We start from the raw sequence: 24,410 nt of genomic DNA, 5'->3' as shown, positions 1-24,410 counted from the left end.
CAGCATTACAAGCTTCTGTCAATTTGGACTAAAGGAGAAAAGCAAAACTAATTTTCTTTGCTTGCTCATTATTTTAAATTTTAAATTTTTTAATTTTTTACATTTAGATATACAACACTGTAACAGCCCACGAGTCTAAGCCACCCAACTGACCTACACCCTAGTACATTTTGAACAGTGGGAGAAAACTAGGGCACCCAGAAAAACCCCACGCAGACATGGAGAAGGGACAAACTCCTTGCAGACAGCCTGATTTGAATCTCGGTCACTGGTGCTGTGACAACATTGCGCTAACCTTTAAGCTAACCGTCATGCCCATGATGTAGAAGCAACGTGCAAGGGAATCTGATATGGGAGTCCTCTTTTGGCTACCACCACTTCAGGAACCAATTCCAGTGTACACAGGGATCAAGTAAGGTTGAATCATGTAATGCTTGTTTGTATGTGTGTTGTGTCTGGTTGTGTGTCTGCAGGTTTTGCACTGAGGACTGGAGAATGCTGTTTCATCAGGGTTTACTTGTATAATCAGATGTCAATAAACTCGACAGGTCCCTTTTAAACATTTCCCCTCTCACCATAAATCTACACCTTCTAGTTTTAGAGTCCACCACCCATGAAGAAAAGCAATAATTATTTATGTCCTTCATGATTTTATACACCTCCTCAGGGTTCCCCTTGGCCTCCTACATTCTTGGATGAAAAATCCCACCCTATCCAACCTACTCATAATTCAGGCCTACCTGTGATTGCAAAAATTTTTTTTTTTTAGTTTAGACATAAAGCGCAATAACAGGCTCTTTCAGTCCTCGAGTCCATGCCACCCAATTCATCTACAATCCAGTACATCTTTTAAAGGCTGGGAGGAAACCGGAACACCTGGAAGAAACCCACACAGACACAGGGAGAATCTATAAACTCCTTACAGACAGTGCCAGCTTCGAATCCTACTCACTGACGCTGTAACAGCGTTGCATCACACTAGGCTAACTGTGTTGCCCATTCTTGCAAATCTTTTCTGCACTCCTTCAGCAAAATGATAACTTTCCTTCAGCTGGGTGACTCGATCTGTCTCACCATATCTTGTACATTTGTAACATGATATCCCTGATCCTCTACTCAATGCTTCAACTGATGAAGGCAAGCGTTTCAAACATCTTATTCATCATCTTGCCCAGCTATGTCACCAATTATCTGCAGATTGAAGCAAACCTCAGAGCAGAACACCAGAGGCACATAGAAGGCCATTAAAAGTGCTGCTGGTGAAGGCAGAAGCATGGAAAATGGGCCAGGATTGGCGTCAGACTGAGAATTAACCACTTCAGACCACTTCAAATCATTCTCACCTGAGCCAGCGGGGGCTGCGCCGGAGCCAGCGGGGGCTGCGCCGGAGCCAGCGGGGGCTGCGCCGGAGCCAGCGGGGGCTGCGCCGGAGCCAGCGGGGGCTGCGCCGGAGCCAGCGGGGGCTGCGCCGGAGCCAGCGGGGGCTGCGCCGGAGCCAGCGGGGGCTGCGCCGGAGCCAGCGGGGGCTGCGCCGGAGCCAGCGGGGGCTGCGCCGGAGCCAGCGGGGGCTGCGCCGGAGCCAGCGGGGGCTGCGCCGGAGCCAGCGGGGGCTGCGCCGGAGCCAGCGGGGGCTGCGCCGGAGCCAGCGGGGGCTGCGCCGGAGCCAGCGGGGGCTGCGCCGGAGCCAGCGGGGGCTGCGCCGGAGCCAGCGGGGGCTGCGCCGGAGCCAGCGGGGGCTGCGCCGGAGCCAGCGGGGGCTGCGCCGGAGCCAGCGGGGGCTGCGCCGGAGCCAGCGGGGGCTGCGCCGGAGCCAGCGGGGGCTGCGCCGGAGCCAGCGGGGGCTGCGCCGGAGCCAGCGGGGGCTGCGCCGGAGCCAGCGGGGGCTGCGCCGGAGCCAGCGGGGGCTGCGCCGGAGCCAGCGGGGGCTGCGCCGGAGCCAGCGGGGGCTGCGCCGGAGCCAGCGGGGGCTGCGCCGGAGCCAGCGGGGGCTGCGCCGGAGCCAGCGGGGGCTGCGCCGGAGCCAGCGGGGGCTGCGCCGGAGCCAGCGGGGGCTGCGCCGGAGCCAGCGGGGGCTGCGCCGGAGCCAGCGGGGGCTGCGCCGGAGCCAGCGGGGGCTGCGCCGGAGCCAGCGGGGGCTGCGCCGGAGCCAGCGGGGGCTGCGCCGGAGCCAGCGGGGGCTGCGCCGGAGCCAGCGGGGGCTGCGCCGGAGCCAGCGGGGGCTGCGCCGGAGCCAGCGGGAACTGCAGGGCTGCGCCGGAGCCAGCGGGAACTGCAGGGCTGCGCCGGAGCCAGCGGGAACTGCAGGGCTGCGCCTGAGCCAGCGGGAACTGCAGGGCTGCGCCTGAGCCAGCGGGAACTGCAGGGCTGCTATGTTCTGGTGATTACTGAAAAGTGGCTCCAGGACACCAGTACAGACTCAGTAATCCAGCTGGATGGCCTTATCTCTTTCAGGACAGACAGAGATGTTGTTACTTCTGTAACACTCAAGGAAGTGGACTAGAATTTACACCAGTGAGAACTGGGGCACAAATGTCTCTGTGGTGAAGACCTTCTGCTCAGCAGAGATAGAGTACCTGCTGGTGAAATGGATACCGTGGTACCTGCCCAGGGAATTTTCAACCATGCTGTTCGCCATCCATTAATGAGGGTGAAGCCATGAAGGAGATTTATTGTGTCCTCTGAGAAACCCAAATGTCCCACCCTGATGGTGCTATGATTGTAGCTGGCAACTTCAATCACACCAACCTGAAAACAGTCTTACCACAGATTCAACAGCATGTCAACTTTGTCACCAGAGGAGAACATACTGGATTGGGTCTACACCATCCAACCTGGTCTGTTCAAGGCTTCCCCTTGCCCCCATCTTGGTTACCTCTGGGTTCTTCAGCTTCCTCCCACCCTTCAAAAACATACAGTGATTTTAGGAGCCGATAGACTCTTTATCCCACTGTTCTCCGACCTTTAGATGTTATCATTCATGCCTTGGAGACTTCAATCAACAAATTATTAACTTAAGTCTTCAAGGCATGAATGATATCACCTTATGACTTATCCAGAAATAGAGAAATTTGACTCAAGTTGCCATCAGGTTCATCCTTAGTGTTAGCCATGTTGCTTAGCTGGCATCCTGCACTATGTTGTTGTACTTGTTCCCAAGTCTAACTTCTTATTATATGTAACAAACTCTGTGATCCCATCATTGTTCCCTGTAAAATATCAATTTCTTCCTTCTTCTACTGTGAATAACTCTGCTCTGCACTTTCAAAAGTCCAGTTTTCAGGAAATTCCAGCCACTTGTCTTAGTTTCACCAATCTTCATGTTTAAAACTTCTACTCAAGCACATTTAGCTTATCAAAAGCCTTTTTTATTCATAAAAATTATGCTCATATAATTTTTTTCAAAATATGGCTATAAGAGCTAAACTATGTACAGAGAACAAATACATTTATCACCACAAATAACAAAGATCAGAACTTTAATCAGCACCTCTACATAAAAACATGCCTTCAATGGCATGATCTTTCAGTACTCACTTCTGTGGTCTCAGTTACATTTCACAGCCATCATGTCTTTATGCACATGTCCCCCTTTAACAATCTACTCAGATACAAATTTAAAACTCAGCCAGATCACTGCTATTTAAAATCCCAGCCCAAGCATGGCAATATTTCCACCCTTAATTTAATGGGACCATTCTGCAAATATAATAACCTCAAATATGCTATTGATAAGGGAACATTTGTTCTTTCATATCCTTTAAACACACTGCTCTGCTATAAACATATTGAGGGTTCAGAAGATAACCTATCCAAAACTATGGGGTGGGCATTTTCTGCATTTCTGCTTTAAATTACAGAAACGTGGCTCCAACTCATCAGTACAGACTCAGTAATCCAGCTGGATGGTCTTACCTCTTTCAGGACAGACAGATGTTGCTACTTATGCCAACTCTCGAGGAAGAGGACTGTATCCTCTTTTTTTTTAAATTTGCTGTGTATAAGCCCACCCTAACACCCATGTCATGATGTCACTCCTCCATATATATATCTCTGTATGTCAGTGGCCAAGTTAGTCTGATGGTATTAAAGAATGAGAAAAGCACCATGTCTCCGAGTCCTAATTCTGTAAGTGCATACTCAACAGTGATGACAAGAAACAAAACGATACATATGCGTGCTCCATGCACCAACTGGAAAAGGAAGGATTAGGAATAATTTTTGGTGTTAGAAGATTCCACCAGTATCTTTCATCCTAATCACTGACAACAAAACTCTAAGTTTGATTCTAGGCCCCCACAAGGGGATACCAATATTCTGCAGCCAGAATTCAAAGATAGGGCCATGCTACTAGCCATATACAACTATGAGGCAAAACATAAACTGGAAACACTCAACAGACATACAGGTGCCTTATCACATTTACCACTACCCGAAACTAACAAAAAAAAATGATAAAATGGACATCAGAAGCAGCAGCTACCAACCAAGAACAACTAAAACAACCACCCATTACAGCCCAGATGATCAACAAAGAAACCCAAAAGGAGGCAACATTAAGCAAAGTCTTATACTTCACCCTTAATGGATGGCCAGAATCTGAGGTCATACCAGAAGACCTGAAAACCTACTTCACACATCACCATGAACTAGCAGTTGAAGAAGGATGCTTACTTTGGTACAATTATCCTGGACAAATGGCGAAACACCATATTATCAGAGCTGCACCACAACCATCCAGGAATGGTACGAATGAAAGCACTGGCCCGGATGCATTTTGGTGGCCATCAATAAACGGAGACATTGAAACAACAGTGAGAGAATGCAAAATATGTCAGTCAATGCAGTCAAAAATGCCACAGGCCAAGGCTAACCCATGGAAATGGCCTTCCAGATCCTGGCATTGGATTCACGTAGACTTCACAGGACCATTCATGGAAAAGACTTTCCTTATAACGGTGGACGCACATTCCAATGACCAGTAGTTGCGCCTATGAAAAGCACCAAAACTGATTCTACAATTGAACAGCTGTGGGCCACGTTTGCCACATACGGATTACCTCATGAATTGGTAATGGACAATGGACCCCAGTTTACATCAGAACCTTTCAAGAAATTTATGTGCGACAATAATAAGGTGCTGAAAAAATATGTCTGCTCTCACCCAAGTACTAATGGGGAGGCAGAACACTTGTACAAACATTCAAAAGGTGATGAAAACCAAAAAACTCCTAAACATCTCCTGGACTCTCAGAATTGCAGATTTCCAATTGGGGTACAGAAACACAGCACATTCTACCACAAAACACACCCTAGCAAAATTGATGTTTGGTTGCAACCTGCAGACAAGGCTATCCACAGTTTACCCTGATCTGGGCCTCTGTTTACAAAAATCCACATTGCCACAAACTTTACCTAGAACACTGGAGGAGGATGAGAGAGTACAAACTATAGAGGTGGTAGGGATGATCCTAGAAAAGTTGAGCCCCTGCTCATACTCTGTTCTAGTAGGAGATAAGACTGTGGAAACGACACATTGACCAATTCCGGCCATTGTCTGACACCAAGGTCCATGAACTACCGCACGACCTGGAGGAGGTAGAACCAGACCTGCCGTGGCCTGGCATGGCAATCAAACCCCTTGGCCAGGTGAAAGAGGAGCAGAGACAGATAGCCCAGTAACTGCAACAAGCAGCCCAGCTCGTAGAACCCCGGAGGCCAGCAAAAGCCGTAAGTCGCCATCAATCCAAATATCGGTGGGTCCCACCCAGAACAGCCCCGAGCAAATACCAGTCCAGCATGCAAAGCCAAGGCAGTCTAAGAGAGAAAAGAAGACCCCCCCCCAATGCTTTAATTATTATCAAGTTCCTTCCCATATTATAAATCACTCAGTATATGTACTCTAATTCGCACTAGTAGTCATGGCCTCGATGTAGTAATGGTAGTTAGACGGGGGTCCATTCAACATTTATTGCATGGGGGTGAGGGAGGGAAGAGTGTTATATATAAGCCCACCCTGCTGTCCATCATGACACCCATGTCATGATGTCACCCCTCCAATATATACATCTCCGAATGACAGAATGAGGCAAGCACCATGTCTCCAAGACATAATTGTGTAAGTGCATATATAACAGAATTTTTTATTTTTGATTTTCCAAGCCTCGCACAATCCAGAATACATCCTTTCTTAACAATGACATATTAATATTCAGAGTCCTTTCCACCGCTCCCCCCCCCACCCCTCTCCCTTCCCTCCCATACCCTAATATCAAAAGGAAAAGATTATTTCAATTAAACAAATGTTATTTTTTAAATCTATAGAGTCACAGACTCAAAAGAACCAAATATAGACCCAAAGTAACATATGTCCTCTTGTCCTAGTCTGCCTTACCATGGGAAACATCCTTGCAACATCTACTATGTTCAGGCCTCTTTTTCATCTCATGTAACATAACTATTTCTTGTTTTTTCTATTAGTAGAAATGCATAAGAAACCAAAACCGGACTGCTTAAACTTTACTAAATGAATAAATGTTGAGAATGGATACACTCAATCACTATTAATTTTTGTAATCAGCGAAAGTCCCAGAACAGATCCTTGAACATCTCGCTGGAAGCAGCCTGCTAATCTAATGATGGTTGTCTTAGGCCCATCCTAGGGTCAAAGGTCCCAATTCAAAACTTTGATAGACCATTTCTCTCCATGAAATCTGTCTCGATAAAGTGTTTCAGCTCCAAATATCAACTGTCCTTTCTCTACCACTGAAGCTGCTTGACAGGCTGAATTCCTCCAACAATGTGTGGTTTTCCACCTGACTTGTTGAGTCTGTCCATCTCCTTTTTCTTTACTCTTTCCCAACTCTCTGCTTCCTACTAACTAGCCAACCCCTTGTTTATGTTCATATATTACCTCCAGGTCATTTCCCCTCATAGGAGAGTCTAGGACCACAGGCTGGTTATCTTGTAAAATAACCTTTGTATGACACTTTGCCAAATGTATTTTGAAAATCCTACTGTATTGCATCTCCAGGTTCTTCACCATCCATGCAGACGGAGGTCTTCAATGGCTTCAAAAAGGGGATCAATCAAAACGGATAACCAAGAAGAGCAGAGTAAGCTGCCTCAATAACAGTGGCACACACATTTACTGTGATTAAATGCTTTGAGAGGTTGGTCATGGCCAATTCAATTCATATCCATGTAAAGATCTGGACCCAATGCAATTAGCCTTCTGTCACAATTGCTCCACAGCAGATGCAATCTCACTAGCTCTCCATTCAACCCTGGATCACCTGGACAATAACAACAACAACAAAAATCAGACTGCTTTTCATCAACTACAGCTCAGCCTTGAACACCATCATACCCTCAGAACTGGTAAGCAAGCTTCAAAACCTGGGCCTCTACATCCTTTTCTGCGACTGGATCCTTAACTTCCTTATCAGAACACCACAGCCAGTACAAATCAGAAGCAACGTCTCCTCCTCAATGATAATTAACACAGTGTGCTGCTCAAGGATGTGTGCTTAACCCAGTGCTCTACACCCATGACTGTGTGACTGGGCACAATTCAAATGCTATCTACAAATTTTCTGATGACACCACAGTTGTTGGCTGAATCACAGAGAGCAATGAGAAAGTGTACTGGAGTTAGCTTCAGGTCAAGGAAAACAGGAAGACACAAACCAGGTCTCATTAAGTGGTCAGCAATGGAAAAGGTTAAGAATTTCAAATTCCTGGGTGTCAACATCTCTGAAGCTCTCTCCTGGGGCCTCCAAGTAAATGCAATCATGAAGAAGGCTTGCCAGCAAAGATACTTCATGAGAAGTCTGAGGTGTCATATGTCACCAAAAACTCTTGAAAGTTTCTACAAGTGTACCATGGAAAGCATTCTGATTGGCTGCATCACTTTCTGATACAGAGGTGCCAATGCATAGGACAGGCAAAGACTACAGAGAGTTGTGAACTTAGCCACCGCTGTCATGGATATCAGTCTTCACTCCATTAAGGATATCTACAAGAAAGCACCCTCAATACTTCAGGATCATCACCACCCAGGCCATGCCCTTTTCTTATTGCTACCATCTGGAAGGAAGTACAGGAGTCTGAAGACAAACACCCAACATTACAAAAGAAGCTTCTTCTCTGCCATCAGATTTCCCAATGGACAATGAACCACAGACATTGCTCCACATTTCTCTTGTTTTGCTCTAAACATTCAAAACATACCAGGGGAAGGGAGGCGGGGTGGTGTAAGTAAATTGGGTATAAATTTGGCAGAACGGACTTGTGAGCCAAAATGGCCTGTTACCGTGCAGTATGTTTAAATTTAAAAAAATGTTTTTTAAATGTCATTTATAGCAATTTACACCAGAGATGCTGCTGCAAAACAACGAATTTCATGACATGTTTATGACAATAAATTCTGATTCATTCATAAAAGATCATTTCTCCGACTCTGCTCAATCAGATTCCGACATTCCAAAGCATTCTGCTATTATTACTAACATTTCTCCCTCTAACACTTTTCTATACCGGTAATATAAATTAATAAAACAGTCCTACAATTATGTTTTTTTTGTACCTTACCCTTTTTATACAAGGGGATCATGTTGGTGATGTTCTAACTCTTCAGAATCCATAGATTTTAGAAGAATGCATACCCTTTAATTTTTTTTTCCATCTATTGCATTATCTTCCGCCACCCTTTCGGGTAATGTATTCATGATCATTCTCTTTCCTTTTTTCTCTTTGGCTTGGCTTCGCGGACGAAGATTTATGGAGGGGGTAAAATGTCCACGTCAGCTGCAGGCTCGTTTGTGGCTGATAAGTCCAATGCGGGACAGGCAGACACGGTTGCAGCGGCTGCAGGGGAAAATTGGTTGGTTGGGGTTGGGTGTTGGGTTTTTCCTCCTTTGCCTTTTGTCAGTGAGGTGGGCTCTGCGGTCTTCTTCAAAGGAGGTTGCTGCCCGCCAAACTGTGAGGCGCCAAGATGCACAGTTTGAGGCGTTATCAGCCCACTGGCGGTGGTCAATGTGGCAGGCACCAAGAGATTTCTTTAGGCAGTCCTTGTACCTTTATTTTGGTGCACCTCTGTCACGGTGGCCAGTGGAGAGCTCGCCATATAACACAATCTTGGGAAGGCGATGGTCCTCCATTCTGGAGACGTGACCCATCCAGCGCAGCTGGATCTTCAGCAGCGTGGACTCGATGCTGTCGACCTCTGCCATCTCAAGTACTTCGACATTAGGGATAAAAGCGCTCCAATGGATGTTGAGGATGGAGCGGAGACAACGCTGGTGGAAGCGTTCTAGGAGCCGTAGGTGATGCCGGTAGAGGACCCATGATTCGGAGCCGAACAGGAGTGTGGGTATGACAACGGCTCTGTATACGCTTATCTTTGTGAGGTTTTTCAGTTGGTTGTTTTTCCAGACTCTTTTGTGTAGTCTTCCAAAGGCGCTATTTGCCTTGGCGAGTCTGTTGTCTATCTCACTGTCGATCCTTGCATCTGATGAAATGGTGCAGCCGAGATAGGTAAACTGGTTGACCGTTTTGAGTTTTGTGTGCCCGATGGAGATGTGGGGGGGCTGGTAGTCATGGTGGGGAGCTGGCTGATGGAGGACCTCAGTTTTCTTCAGGCTGACTTCCAGGCCAAACAATTTGGCAGTTTCCGCAAAGCAGGACGTCAAGCGCTGAAGAGCTGGCTCTGAATGGGCAACTAAAGCGGCATCGTCTGCAAAGAGTAGTTCACGGACAAGTTTCTCTTGTGTCTTGGTGTGAGCTTGCAGGCGCCTCAGATTGAAGAGACTGCCATCCGTGCGGTACCGGATGTAAACAGCGTCTTCATAATTCTCCATGTAAGCACATGGTTTTTTTTGGCAAAACCCTAAAATCTCTATCCTTTGATTACCAAACCTTCTGTTAGTTATATCTCAAAATTCATCGCGTTCTCTTCTTTGGCTTGGCTTCGCGGACGAAGATTTATGGAGGGGGTAAAAAGTCCACGTCAGCTGCAGGCTCGTTTGTGGCTGACCAGTCCGATGCGGGACAGGCAGACACGATTGCAGCGGTTGCAAGGGAAAATTGGTTGGTTGGGGTTGGGTGTTGGGTTTTTCCTCCTTTGCCTTTTGTCAGTGAGGTGGGCTCTGCGGTCTTCTTCAAAGGAGGCTGCTGCCCGCCAAACTGTGAGGCGCCAAGATGCACGGTTTGAGGCGTTATCAGCCCACTGGCGGTGGTCAATGTGGCAGGCACCAAGAGATTTCTTTAGGCAGTCCTTGTACCTTTTCTTTGGTGCACCTCTGTCACGGTGGCCAGTGGAGAGCTCGCCATATAATACGATCTTGGGAAGGCGATGGTCCTCCATTCTGGAGACGTGACCCATCCAGCGCAGCTGGATCTTCAGCAGCGTGGACTCGATGCTGTCGACCTCTGCCATCTCGAGTACCTCGACGTTAGGGGTGTGAGCGCTCCAATGGATGTTGAGGATGGAGCGGAGACAACGCTGGTGGAAGCGTTCTAGGAGCCGTAGGTGGTGCCGGTAGAGGACCCATGATTCGGAGCCGAACAGGAGTGTGGGTATGACATCACGTTCTACACCTCTCTTAAAACCTTTGTTGATTCAAGGACAGCTTAAATCAACTTTGGACAGAACTGAACTCAAATCCCTGCTACTATTGAGGTAAATTTTTCCTGCAACATTTGATTAAAATGAATTGCCTATAATTTTTCATTAGTCTTCAGAGTTGAAGCCTTAAATTTTGTTCTTAAAAACATTTAACATATCTTCTTTTATACTATTAAAACTAATATTTTTTTTAAATATTTTATTTTAAATGACTCAAGCAAATGTGTACAAACAATGCAAGATGTCTTATTTACAACACAATATAGAGTCCAGTATTTTCCCCCTTCCTCAGATATTAAATAAAAGCCAAAGCAAAATAATGTAAATTAAAAAATATAAAGCCAATAATCTTGCATAGTTTATTAACTTGACAACGTGATGCAATCTTCTCATAGAAACTGATATCATCTTTTAAAGAGAAGATTTTCTTCCTTAACCTGCTGTCCTACATGCTTGCTACATGCCCATGCAGTGTGCGTAACTCTCAACAGCTCTATGAAATAACTTTGCCACTCATACTATTAGATCAAACTGCTACTGAAAAACAATAAAGAAAGCAGACGGATTACCCAACAGATTTAAACATGGTAAAGACACAATCGACAGTTAGAGTCAGTCCTCTCAAGAACATTTGAGGACTGGTGCATAAAATAGCTATCCCACAAATTAATCAGGCAAAAGGCTGACAGTTACATTCACAGTAGCCAATGCCTCAGACTCTTCCAACGATTCCTGTGTCTCTTAATCCTCTATTATTTATCATACAAATAGGTCATTCAGCCAATCATTTATACCAGCTCTGAGAGCATTCCCATCCTCCACTTATTTTACCTGTTATTTTCTCTTTCTCACATGCCAATCAACTCCCCTCTTCAATTCTCAAGTCACCCACCTAGTCACTGGGCCAGTGGGAAGAAACCAAAATGCCTGGCAGATTCTCAGACAGGCAAAGAAAAATCATGCAAACTCTGCACAAACAACAGCCAAGATCCGGATCTCAGTCAAGGCACTGGAGCTGTGCTGAAACAGCTTTAGCTGCCATGCCACAATGCCACTCCATTAGGAGATTGATGTCTCTGATGTGACACCAGGGGTTTTAGGCAGTAGACGGTCTGAGATAAATGCAAGAGTACAGCTTTTTACTTTACAGTTGGAACTGCAATATTGGTTGGCGAGTATCATTTCAATTTTCACATCAAAAAATAAATCGTTAAGGTTCAGCCAAGTTAAAAATATACAAACATCAATTTCCTCTTCAAGTGTCAAAATTGCCATCACCAATGGCACAGGCGCAACAGGTGAATGAATAAAAATATTCATAAAGATACAATTCAGCACTCTACACACTAAATGAGCTTGCCAAAAGTTTGGGGCCAATACCATTGGGTCAGATCAGCCATAAACAGTTCAAAAGTTGGTCAAGAAAATAACATGATCACATCTTCTCATGACCTTCTCATTGCAATAGTAGCCCACCACACCCACCAAACTGAGGAAGTACTTGGAGAGCAGTCACCCAAAGCATCAACTTCTTCGTGCCAACCCACATATACCTACCAAAAATAAAACTAAATCTTCCCTTCCTAACAACCCTCTATTTTGCTTTCATCCATGTGCCTAAGTGTCTTTTAAATGCTCCTATTGTTCCAGTCTCCCCTACCACCCTTGACAATACATTCCAACATCTGCAATTTACTGGGTAAAAAAAACTTATCCCTGATATCTCCCTTAAACCTTCTTTCCTGCTTTTTAAATTTTCATATTTATTGTCAGAGAACATACATGACATCATATACAACTCAAATTATTTTTCTGCAGTTAAGGCAGAATTACCACTTAGTAAAACAACTGTACACAGAATACACATGTAAACAAATAAAGAACTGTAAACGGATAAGAAATGTAACAAACCAACTGTGCAATAGAGAGTTTTTAAAAATCAACAAGTGCACAAGTAAGAGTCCTTAAATAAATGCCTGATTGAGTTTGTTGTTGAGATGTCTGATAATGGAGGATAACAGCTGTTCCTGAACCTGGCGGTGTGAGACTGTTTCATAATGGTAGCAGCGAGAACAGAGCGTGTGCTGGGTGCTGTGGATCCTTGATGACTGCTACTGCTTTCCGGTGGCAGTGTCCCCTATAGATGTTCTCAATAGAGGGAAAGGTTTTGCCTGTGAGGTCCTGGACTGTGTCCACTACCTTTTGGATGGCTTTACACTCAAAGGTATTGGTGTCCCCATACCAGACCGTGATGCAGTCGGTCAGCACACTTTCCACCATATCTTCATAGAAATGTGCCAGGATTTCTGGTGTGATACCAAGCCTCCGCAAACTTTTGAGGAAGTAGAGGCCCTGACATGCTTTCTTCATGATACCTTTAGTCTTTTCAGTCCAGGAAAGATCCTCTGAGATAGTGACTCCCAAGAACCTAAATTTGCTCACCCTCTCCACCTCTGATCGCCCAATGATCAATGGAGTGTACACCTCTGGTTATCCTTTCCTGAAGACAACAATCAGCTCCTTATTTTGGTGGTATTGAGTGGAAGGTTGTTGTTGGTGCACCATTCAGCCAAGTTTTCAATCTCCATCCTGTATGCTAACCCATCACCTTTCTTTATACAACCCGCTACAGTGGTATTGTTGGCAAATTTGTAGATGATGTTGTCACATTGAGCCACACAGTCATAGGTGTAAAATGAGTAGAGCAGGGGCGATAAGAACTCAGCTCTATGGTGCTCCAGTACTGATGGAGATTGTGGAGGAGAAATTCTTACCGATCCTTACATTGTGGCTGGAGGTGAGGAAATCCATGATTCAATTACACAGTGGGGTATTGAGTCCCAGGTCTTGGAGTTTGATTAGTTTGAGGGGATGATGTTGTTAAATGCCAAACTGAGGCCAAAAAGAGCATCTTGATAAATGCATCTTTACTGTCCAGGGCTTTGTGTAGTGCCAGTGAGATGGCATCTGCTGTAGACCTATTGTTACAAGAGGCGAACTGGATCATGTAATGTCACCACTCAGACAGGAGCTGATATGCTTCAACACCAGCCTCTCAAAACACTTCATCACTGCTGATGTAAATGCTACCGGTCAATAGTCATTAAGGCAAGTTGCTACACTCTTCTTCGGCACCTGTATAACTGATGCCTGTTTGAAACAGGCGAGTACCACATCCAACTGGAGTGAGATATTGAAGATATCCATGAATACATTGGTCGGTTGGTCAGCACAGATTTTTAATGTTCGGCCAGGTACTCCATTCAGGCCTCAGATGATTGCTACTCCTGCTCTGAGAAACAGTGTTAACTGTCTTCCTTATTTATGCCTCTCACATTCTTGTAGTCCTCTATTAAGTTACCTCTCATCCTTCTTCGCTCCAAAGTGAAAAGCCATATTTCTATTAACTTTGGCTCACAGGACATATTTTCCAATCCAGGCAACATCCTGGTAAATCTCCACTGCACTGTCTCCATAGCTTCCACAGTTTTCCTGTAATGAGGTGACCAAAACTAAACACAATATTCCAAGCGTGGTCTCACCAGAAATTTATAGGCCTATAACATTACCTCATGACTCCTGAAATTAATCTCCCGATAAATGAAGGCCAACATACCATATGCCTTTCTTAACTGTTCTACTGACCTGCACAGAGGCCTTAAGAAATTTTTAGATTTGTACACCAAGGTCCCTCTGTTCTTCCACACTGTTAAATATCCTACCTTGTACTCTGCCTTCAAGTTTGACCAACCAAAATGCATCACCTCACACTTACCCAGATTGAACTCCATCTACTACTTTTCCAACCAACTCTGCATCCTGTCTATATTCTGTTATAACCTACGAGAGTCAACACTATCCACAACACCTCCATCCTTGGCATTATTAGCAAACTTACTGACCCATCTTCTACTTCTTTGTTTAGGTCATTTTCAAAAATCACAAAGAGTAGGGGCCCCAGAATTCCACCAGATCTCCACTAGTTCTCATTGTGTTCAAGATTTCCAGCATGTGGTACATAATTTTTCTTCCTTGTATAACTTTTGGGAGGGTTTTGTCTTGTCAATAAATTGCACAACATAATTAGCAATTATAAAACGGTTCTTAATTTGTACTGCAAAGTCATCCTGTGACAAAAGTGAAAGGTCCATAGTGGCTTTTTAAAATTCCTGATGTTGATATATTTAACATCAAGTTAGAAAGCACAAGTGTCAACTGTGATCCGGTTGGGGGGGGGCACACAACTCAAAAGGTGCCACTCAACGCCACAAGGAAAATAACCTTCACATAAGCCACTTTCAGGTGCATTCTGCGCCAAGAATGTGCCTGCAAAAGCAGATGCAGAGATTTGGAATCATCCTTCACGTGGCAGCCCTGAAAGCGCTGACTGTCCACCTGAAAGGGACAGCTGCACGGGAGGTGCCTCGGATGCACTCCAGCTCCTGTCCACTGCAGCTTTCAGGCGGCTAGGGGGACTTCAGTGCTCCGCTGATTATCCTGCTCTTTCAGGTGGGTTCCCCAAGAGCCGCATCGGGGTAGAATATGTGGCTTTATATTGGGGTATCCTGGCCACCTGAAAGAGCCTATAGCCTTCCACCTGAAAGAGCCTATAGCCTTTAAACAGAGGGGAACGGCACTCTCAGAACTGCAATCTCTTTTGTGGTTTTTTAAACTGTGGCCTCCATCTACTCCCAGCATGAAACAATCCCCCAATTTTTGCTGAGGAAGACATCAATTATCATCAGTAAGAAACAGTGATGGCTAAAGGCTGAAAGACTGAATTTAAATAGATGGATTCCCACTGGTCTGCAGCAACGTCGTAGGCCAAATGGCCTGTTTTCACACTGGGAGGATGAACCACTCTGCACCCTTGCAAAATGCTTATTTGGTGTTGCTGACTGGTTCCTATTGAAAAACCAAAACGTATGCCCTTCTTCCTCAGGATTCCTCGCAAAAATCTGTTCCTGGACATTTCCTGAACTTCTACACTGTTTAAAAGTTGCCCCAAAAAATGACATTAAAAAGTTGATCACTTTTCTGGAAGGGATACAAAACAAAGCAGAAGCTTCCAATCCAGGCCCACGGATTTCAATACCTGATTTTTTTTTTAATCGATTTCATTACCTGGCAAAACTTAACCAAGAAAACGACGAGGCAGATTAATTGAGCGAAAACTTCTAACCAAATTATAACCTGGCACAAGTCATTTGGAAAAGTTCTGCACTTGAGTTTGAAAATCCCCGAGTGACCGGCCTCGTCTGCACTTTGTAAACATTTCTTTCACACTCCCCTGCAGAGACAACCCACCTGAGGCAACCTCGTCCCGAGAAGCCACTTTCTGGAAGTCAGTGTCTGTGCGGCCCCCTCTCCCTCCACTCCGCTGGACCCCCCACCCCCCGGGCCACTCACTCCACTTCCCCGTCAGGGAAGGGGTTTCGAGGGGACCGCCAGCCGCACCAGCGAGCACTGAAATGCAAACAAGGCAGCTTTCAACTTTCACAATCACACCGCCCACCCGCGGCAAGTACAGGAAGTCTCGGAGATTTGGAGGAGCGGCCGCCGCAGCCTCAGGGTGCCGCCTTCGCCTCGTCGGCAACTCCCGCTGTGTGACAAGGGCCACTGCATTGGATGGAGCATAGATTGAAATGGGCTGAGATCTTAACTGTGAGATGAGATCGTTTTGCAGAAAGGAGGGGTTTCGTGTGTCTCCCCCCCCCCCCCCCCACCAAGGATATTAAATTGTGTGAACGACTCAACTCACAGTACAGAACTTGTGCGAACAGAATAGGGCAACACATTCAACTCGTTCACACTGCGAACTCATGAATAAGCCCCGCTGGTGTGTGGAACACAATGCTCACTGGGTTCCCAGAGGGTTGTAACGCTGGCTGGAGCACTGCAACCGAAATTAATGCTCTAAAAACTGCTGTCCCCACCTGGACTTGTATGAATCACAACAAGGCCCTGAACACCCCAGTGTAAAGCCGCATAATCTCCCCCCCCCCCCCTTGTAGGTGAAGACATACCCACCTGAAGCGCCTCCGTGGCACTGACACCAACCCTCCTCCGGGAGGGATCATCGGCGGAGCGTTGCACTCCGCCGACACACCTGAATGTGCAGCCGCTCTAAGAGGCGGGTGGGGGGGTCTGATGACTCCTTCAGCTGGCGACCCAACTCCCCACTGCCTGACAGCACCCCACGCCCCGTTACCTGACAGCCACCCCCCCCCCCCCATCCCGTTACCTGACAGCCCCACTCCACTGGGGAGGGGAGGTCAGCAGGGGCTGTCGGGGCAGGGGCGGCCAGCGGGGAACATCGGGGGGTGGCCGTGCGGGCTGTCACATCCCGGCTGGCCGGTCCTGCACCGGGGCCGCTCCCTGCGGCATTAGCAGTCTTCCCCACCCGTAATCCTCCATGCAGCTGGAAGTGTTGTGGGAAACACAGAGCAGTTTCACGTGCATGGGGGATTACGGGTAGGGGAGACAGCCATTGCTATGCCACATCTTTATGACAGGTTGGCGCTGCAGCACCAGTCGCCCCGCCTCCTTCAGATCCGGAGGCGCTACAAAGCGCCTCTGGATATGAATAGGCCCTTTCAGGTGGACCAGGCAACGCTGCAAACAGTCTTTTAGGGTTGCCACCTGAAAGGTGAGTCTGCAAGTTACGATCCGCTCCTTCTGCCGCCCACCAGGTGGAGGATCCACCTGAAAGGGTCTACAATCTCTGAAGCTTCATCAGTGGGACTATAGGAAGAAAGCATACATTTTTAAAAATATTGTTGCGCATTTCTTTGAAACATTGGGCTTCTGAGACACATCAATTTAGGTCAAAAGTTAAACATACAAGACCATCCAGTCAAGATTGGTTGAAATTTAAAATGCAGGTAGTGGAAGGTGTTTTAACAAATTTTAAAATATTTTTAATGAACACCTAGAAAGTTATTGCAAGAAAAGCTATGGGCTCAGTGCTGGAAAATAGGATTAATGTCTGTAAAGACCATGGCTAGCACTGAGGTATTGGGCTGAAGAGTCTGTTTCACTGTTGTTTGACTCTGATTCCAGTAACCTGTTTCATAAAAGGAGCTTCCAGGCTCTCATCCAGCATAATTACGATCATACCCTCACCTGCAATAGTGTTTGTAATTATTCTCTGCCATGTAATTACTCTAAATTTTTCTTTTTTTCTTGGGTCTTTCCTTATTGGTTTGCAATTTTCTTATTTAACCTTTCCTTCTTGCAAGATGCAAGATTTTTTTATTGTCATGTAATAAAACAGAAAATGTGATATTGAGCAAAATTTCCTTTCGTCTACAAAGATTCGCTATCAGTAGAAATTGCCCAGCACCCCTTACAGTCAAAGAAAGAGAAGCAAAAGAGAGTCCACAGTCACTGAAAGTTCATGGGTTCACCTCCAGTACTCCCGCAGCCTCCACAGCCACACATACTTCCGTCCAAACCGTTGCCATTCCGAACTCCAGATCCAAAGCTCTGACCTGATCAAAAACCCCTCATCTCCCTCTCACACTCTAGTTCCGATACCTGGATCCCCTTCAGCCAGTCTTGAGTGGGTCTCCAGCAGTCCACAGCCTGGTGTGAGCCCCTTGACCACAGTTGCAAGCAGCACACAGCCTGCGTGGGTTCCTCACCTCGAGTCATCAACAGCTCGCCGCTTGTGTCATCTTCAGCCTCACAGCCCCTTGCTGGTCAGCGGGTGTGGTTACTATCACATAGTGTCATCTCCTTTGCTTCTCCTTCTCAAACTGGGAGTGGTCTTCCCATTTTCTAGTGCCCTGCACCAGTCCTCTGCTTTCTCAGACCTGCAAGCCTTTGTGTCTGCTGCCTTCTTGGGCTTTGACCCCGCAGTTGCAGGATTTTAAAATAAACCACCATCTGCTCCTTTAATAGGCCATTTAAAGTTTGTACAGTTGGACTGGGCAGTTGGACCGTGCAAGGTACCACTATGCTTCCTCTCCCAGTTCTCTGCAGGTCTGCACCAGCAGCAAGGCTGTAGTTACAACAGCTCCAGCCAGTATCACCATTCTTCCCACTTTAAAACACAAAACTTTGGTTCTTTCCAACGTGTTCCACTTCTGCCTCTCAGTGTGCATAGCCCAGGTTGTATCTCTATTTCAAATTCTCCTGAAACACTATTAACCTGAAACCCTACCTCAGTTTTCCCCTTCCTGATGCTGCCTGCCTCAGTGAATTTATCCAGCATATTTTATTTTCTTTCTATGCTCACAAACTAGATTTCAGACCAGACCACAGAGTCTTGAGGTTTCTATAATTTTACCATTTTTAACATCGAGTTTTACCCCATTTTTAACATCAACTTTTACCCCATTTTTAACATCAACAAATGTTTCCCTTGGTGTTTTTTTTAAATAAAAGTGTGGTGGTATGTTATTACACCACTAGGTTCACCAGGTGGTTCACCTGGTGACCTTGCATGTATAAACCCGTGGAGACCCATCCCCCCCTTATTCTGGCCTAGGCTTGCACAGAGGCAGGACCTCAGACCTAGCTGTATATATTAGTCTATTAAAACTAGCATTTTATCTGCACTCGGCTTTGTGGGATTTGATGCTAGTCGCCAGCAATAAAATAAGGTCGTGCTTTGAAATTATTTACTTATTCCCAATCTACAACCCTGCTCTTTTGAACCATATTCATTTAGTCTGATTGAAACTTATAACTCATTTAGATGAATGTTTTCTATTCTAAAATTAATGGAGATTACTAGATATAAAAAATGATCACCTTATGACTCTACATTACTTGGTATCATCTATTCAAATTTTATTTTTTAAAGTCAAAGGCTTTCAGCCTGAACCATTTTGAATGTTTGCTCAGTTTTGACAGACTGACTTTATTAGATTTCTTTTTGTTTGCTCAGCACGGGAATTTCATATTGTAAATTGGCAAGTGGTATTAAATATGTCACGCTCAAGATAAACTGGGTATGAACACAAGCTTTCATGGTCAATCCTATAGTGTATTGCCCTGGTCCCTTTCCATTTAGATAGTGGGGTGATAAATGTTGCTAGTGATTTATTCAGTCATTTCATTTGAAATAAAATGTGCTCTATGAAAATTGCCACCACATATTGACTGAGATGGAGAACATAACTGAAAGAAATATGCAAGTAAACATTTCAATGTACACAGTACTATCATAAAGCTGCATTTCAATCATTATTTAATGTTACATCTGTAAATGGATTTCTGCCTAAAATACTTCTTAATTTACATAGTTCATTTATATGATTGTTGGTCATTTAATCTGTACCTAAATGTAATGCATAAAGTTTTTGCAGCAGATTTTTTCTCATCGTGAATGACAGCCAAAGCACGAACATGCCATCACTTGCCTGCAGATGGCCAAAAATAAAATGGCTTCTGAGATGTTATTTAAACGTGTGGTAGAACACATACATTTTTAAAAATAAATCACATGGCAAAGTTCCTATAAGCAACAAAAGTGTGAGAATTTCACAAGTTAACTAAATCAATTATTTGCCATATTCTCCAGAACGAAACAGTGATGATCTTTCACCATCACAGCAGAGTTTGTAATTTAGGCATCCTGTATCCTGAATGTTGTGAGCTTGTAACAGTGAGGCAGTGACTAAAGCCACTGCCTCACAGCACCAGAGTCTTGGGCTCCATTTTGGACTTAAGTGCCGTCTCTGAGGAGTTTAGACCCTCTGTTCTCCTTGTGACCATGTGGGTTTTGTCTGACTGCTCCCATTTCCTCCCACATCACAAAAGTATTTTTGATCTGTTGTTGTAAGGTGGTTTATATGAATGTTTGCACTGTAATGCAAACATAGATGTGCAAGTCAGTTGGCTCGATTGCCCCTACTGTGTAGGTGGGTGATTGAATCTGTGAAGAGTTAAGAATGTGGGGTGAACAAAAGAATGGGATTAATAGAGGATTAGTGCAAAATTGGTAGTGAATGATCAGCACAGAGAGCTAAAGGGCCTGTTTCCATGCTGCATGAGCCTATTACTTAACAAAAGAAACCAGATCATCCAGATTCATTCTCAGGGTGTGCTGAGAGATAAGGATGTCACAAATCAGCAAAAATCTAACAGATCACGATCTAATGTGTGTTCATGGAATTCTGACTTCAAGCATAAAGTTATCTATAATGAAATTGCTCGTAATCGATATCCAGATGCACAAATTGTTGGCAGGGAGAGGGTGGGGTTTTGGCAGAAAGTGCATGAAATCTGTTTAGGGACTTGATATTGTATGAGACAGCTAAATGCAAAATTTGGCTGTCTAATATTGTGGCTGTTTAATAAAACCACAAGTAGATTGGAAGCTTGCTGGCTTATTTTCTTGCACACATAATAAAACACCAGGAGAAACACCGAGGTAATCAGATTCTTATTTCAGTAGTCAAATTGCATTGTTTGCAGCTCAATTTTTCTTTCATTAATCTATTTATTTCCACCTATTTGACTTTTTTTCATATTTTACTATTGATTCACCCTTCTTGATGGAGGAGTAATATTGTTTTGAAATCATTAATTACTAAAGTAGTATTACAGTATTAAATACTGTCATCCACCTATGATCTCTTGCCTGTTGGCCTACGTTCCACCCCCTGCCCCTTCTTTCCTCCACCCACACCTTTTTATTCAGGTACCTGCCTACTTTTTTGCTCATGCCTTGACAAAGAGCTCAGGCCCTAAACATTGGGTATATTATCTTTGCTTCAAAGAATGCTCCATGACATGTTGAGTTTCTTCAGCACTTTGGTGTATATTGTGTTAATTTCCCAACCTACTGCTGTTGCTTTTCTTCTCTTCCTAATTTTTGAGCTAAAGTTACAACCACTGTTTGTAATGCTGAGATGATTCATTTATAAAATGATGAATTGAATTGGTTATTATTGTCACATGTACTGACATAGTGTGATAAAACTCGGTTTTCCATGCTAAACTGGCAAATCAACTGAAGTACAAAATGAAACCAAAGTGCAAAATATAGGGAGTAGAGTGTTACGGAGAAAAGTCCTGCTAAAACAGTGAAAGGCCATGATGAGGTAGATTTGCGAGATCAAGTGATCATCTTTTATGTAAAAGAAGTCCAATCAAGATCCTGATTACAGAGGGAAATAGTAAAATGTGTCCTTAAATCTGATAGTACATATTTTCAAACTCAAATACCTTTTGCCTGACAGGAGAAGGGATTAAAGGCCACAACTGGAGTGGGATTCATTCTTTAATATGTTAGCTGCTTTCCTAAGGTGGGAACTGGAGACAGAATCAATGGAAGGGAGGTTGGTTTTTTTATGGTGCAAGAAAACCATACTCACCAATTTCTGCGATGTCTTGCGGCCTTGGACAGAGCAGTTTCCATGTCATATATCAATATTTTTGGTGGAACTCTGATGGAAGACACAATTTTAAAATGAGTGACTAAAACGGTTATTTAAAAGTACTATAGAAAAATTACATTTTTGAGAAACTTTTTTTTATTTTTATCAATATATTGTTTTAAAAGAATAATGACTAGAGAGACAAATATGTGTTCAATACCCACATCAGAGATTGTACATAATAATCTTTGTTGACACTCCAATGGAATCCTATACTACTGGAAGAGCTGAATGAGTTGGAAAGCAGAGCTTTATTGCTCACTCAAGTGGATGTAAAAGAACCCATGGCTCTGCAGGAAGGAAATATAAGAGATTATATATAGTATTCATCCTTTCACAACATTGTAAAAGATAAGTTTATCTGATCATTGTCATCTAACTTTTTGCTTCCAGAGGAGAAATTGGCTGCTGTACTTTTTACGTTATAAACATAACATTAATTCAAATATACTCAATTTAGTGCAAAATGCTTTGGAATGGATTGACTTTTCAAAGCTTACTTCATCAATGCAAAATTTTGATCCAAAAATAAATTAAGATGGTTCACCACTTCCCATATTTCAGACTTGTGCTCTCTTATGTATTGAATGCTAGCTTACATCTTGAGCTCCGTGAAGTCCATTGAATTTTCCTGACTCAGATCCCACCCAATGCAATCTCCTGATGCACCATTGTTCTGGCATCAGGTGTGGAGCCAGAAGCAGGACAATGGTCATACTTCTAATTGCATACTCCAGAGCTATCTAGCTGCTATTCAACCATTGAGCCATTCCTGAAGAAATCTCACAGAGATAAAGGAGACTTCTTCTTCTTGGGCTCTGTCAGTCATGGTCGACCATGGATATTGAGCCTCTGATAGTCACTAGTTTGTTTAGCAGAGTTGACTTTGGCTATGGAGGCCTATCCTGTAATGGCAGACTCAGCCACAGTTGCTGCAAATATAGGGCATTGTTGAATTGTTGTCCGCTATGCTCTTTGATTAACTCTCCACTCCTCAAACTGACTCAGGATCACTCCTTTTCCTTGTTCTAGGTGTTGATGAAGAATACCTTGCCACTTGTTGTAGTCATCTGCTGTATCCTCCCAGCACTTAAGATATTCTTGTCACGCTTGCAGAGGTCCTTGAAGTGAAGCTGGGGTCTACTAATGTTCTCCTTGCCTATTGCTAGTTTTCCATAGAGGATGTCCTTTGGCAAAATACCATCCTTCATGCCACGGACGTGGCCCAACCAGTGCAAACTGCGATGCCTTCAAAGCATGAACATTGTGGGAAGTCTAACGCAGGAGAGGACCTCAGTATTTGGTATTTTGTCTCACCAGATGATGCCGAGGATGTGACAAACACAGTACAGGTAAAAACTGTTGAATTTCCTTTTTGTCTTGGAGTATGTGGTCCAAGCCTCACTACCATACAGGAGGATGCTGATAATGCATGCATTGTACACAGCATTCTTGGTCTCTGTAGCGATTTTCTGATTCTCCCAGACCAGTGAGGAAAGTCGAGCAATGATCGATGCTGCTCTGCTGATATGCCAATTGATTTAATCATCAAGGGAGAGAGTGTCACCAATGGTCAACCCAAAATATGTGAACTCATGGACCACTTCTAAATCATTGTTGTTGATGGTAATTACCTATCCTCACACACCAAGCGGCAACTGCAAACTTTCATGGACCACTTCTTTAAGGCATGCAAGGACCTTGAACTTACCATTATCCTAAAGAAAATAAATGCCCTTTCCCAGAATGTAGTGAAGACCTGTCATTAGGAGACTAATTCATCCAAGTAATTTTCTGTCTTCAACAAAAGTCTCTTTAAAAGGTAGTTTTTAATTTTTAAAAAATTTAATTATTTGATTTTTTTTTAAAATATAGACATGCGGCATTGTAACAGCCCATAAACCCATTCCTCCTGAATACACCAATTAATCTACCAAGTCCATATATTTTTGGGTGGTGGGAGGAAACCAGAGCATCAAGAAGAATTCCTCGAAAATGGGATCAATAAACATATTAATTCTAAAAAGGGAAAAATGTGTGAGAGAAAGCAAGCGCATCTCTATAGCAACTGTGCAACATTGCAAACAAATTGTCAGCTTCTGGGACTGTAAGTTCTATTCAATTCATGCTTCAGTAAATCACCATTTGTTTCAAAACACTTTCATCATTTTGACATTTTGTCAATAGGTCTGAAGGCTGAATATTTTCCTCTGTCATTCCACTGCTCTGTCTGCACTGCTTTTATTTTATATGCTGGGAATGGATTTATCAATATATTTTATATTCTACAGTCACATAACATCATTTCAAATGTGTTACTGTCTCACCACCAGACCATAAATAATGTTCTTTTTTGAATTCTTTTGCTTTGCTTTATCTGGGATGGATTTCAA

The 24,410-nt window shown here is 44.2% G+C and overlaps 1 protein-coding gene across 7 annotated transcripts in view; it reads right to left on the bottom strand.

Moving 5' to 3' along the window:
* The window catches only part of arap2 (ArfGAP with RhoGAP domain, ankyrin repeat and PH domain 2), a 473,297-nt gene extending 456,484 nt beyond the window's left edge, over window positions 1-16,813 (bottom strand). For 2 of the 7 annotated variants that reach the window (XM_069924989.1, XM_069924990.1), the window contains exon 1: window positions 15,932-16,058. The gene's annotated coding sequence lies outside the window, so the exon portion shown is untranslated. Of the gene's footprint in view, window positions 1-15,931; window positions 16,059-16,654 lie in introns of those variants that run through there. The other 5 variants (XM_069924982.1, XM_069924986.1, XM_069924984.1 and 2 more) reach the window with 4 other exon arrangements.
* Window positions 16,814-24,410: the final 7,597 nt, after the last annotated feature.

The sequence above is a fragment of the Narcine bancroftii genome, chromosome 3 (genome assembly GCF_036971445.1).
Source record: "Narcine bancroftii isolate sNarBan1 chromosome 3, sNarBan1.hap1, whole genome shotgun sequence".
Classification (NCBI taxonomy): domain Eukaryota; kingdom Metazoa; phylum Chordata; class Chondrichthyes; order Torpediniformes; family Narcinidae; genus Narcine; species Narcine bancroftii.
Note: the sequence above shows the minus strand (reverse complement) of the source record. Positions and strands in the feature narration are given on the sequence as shown.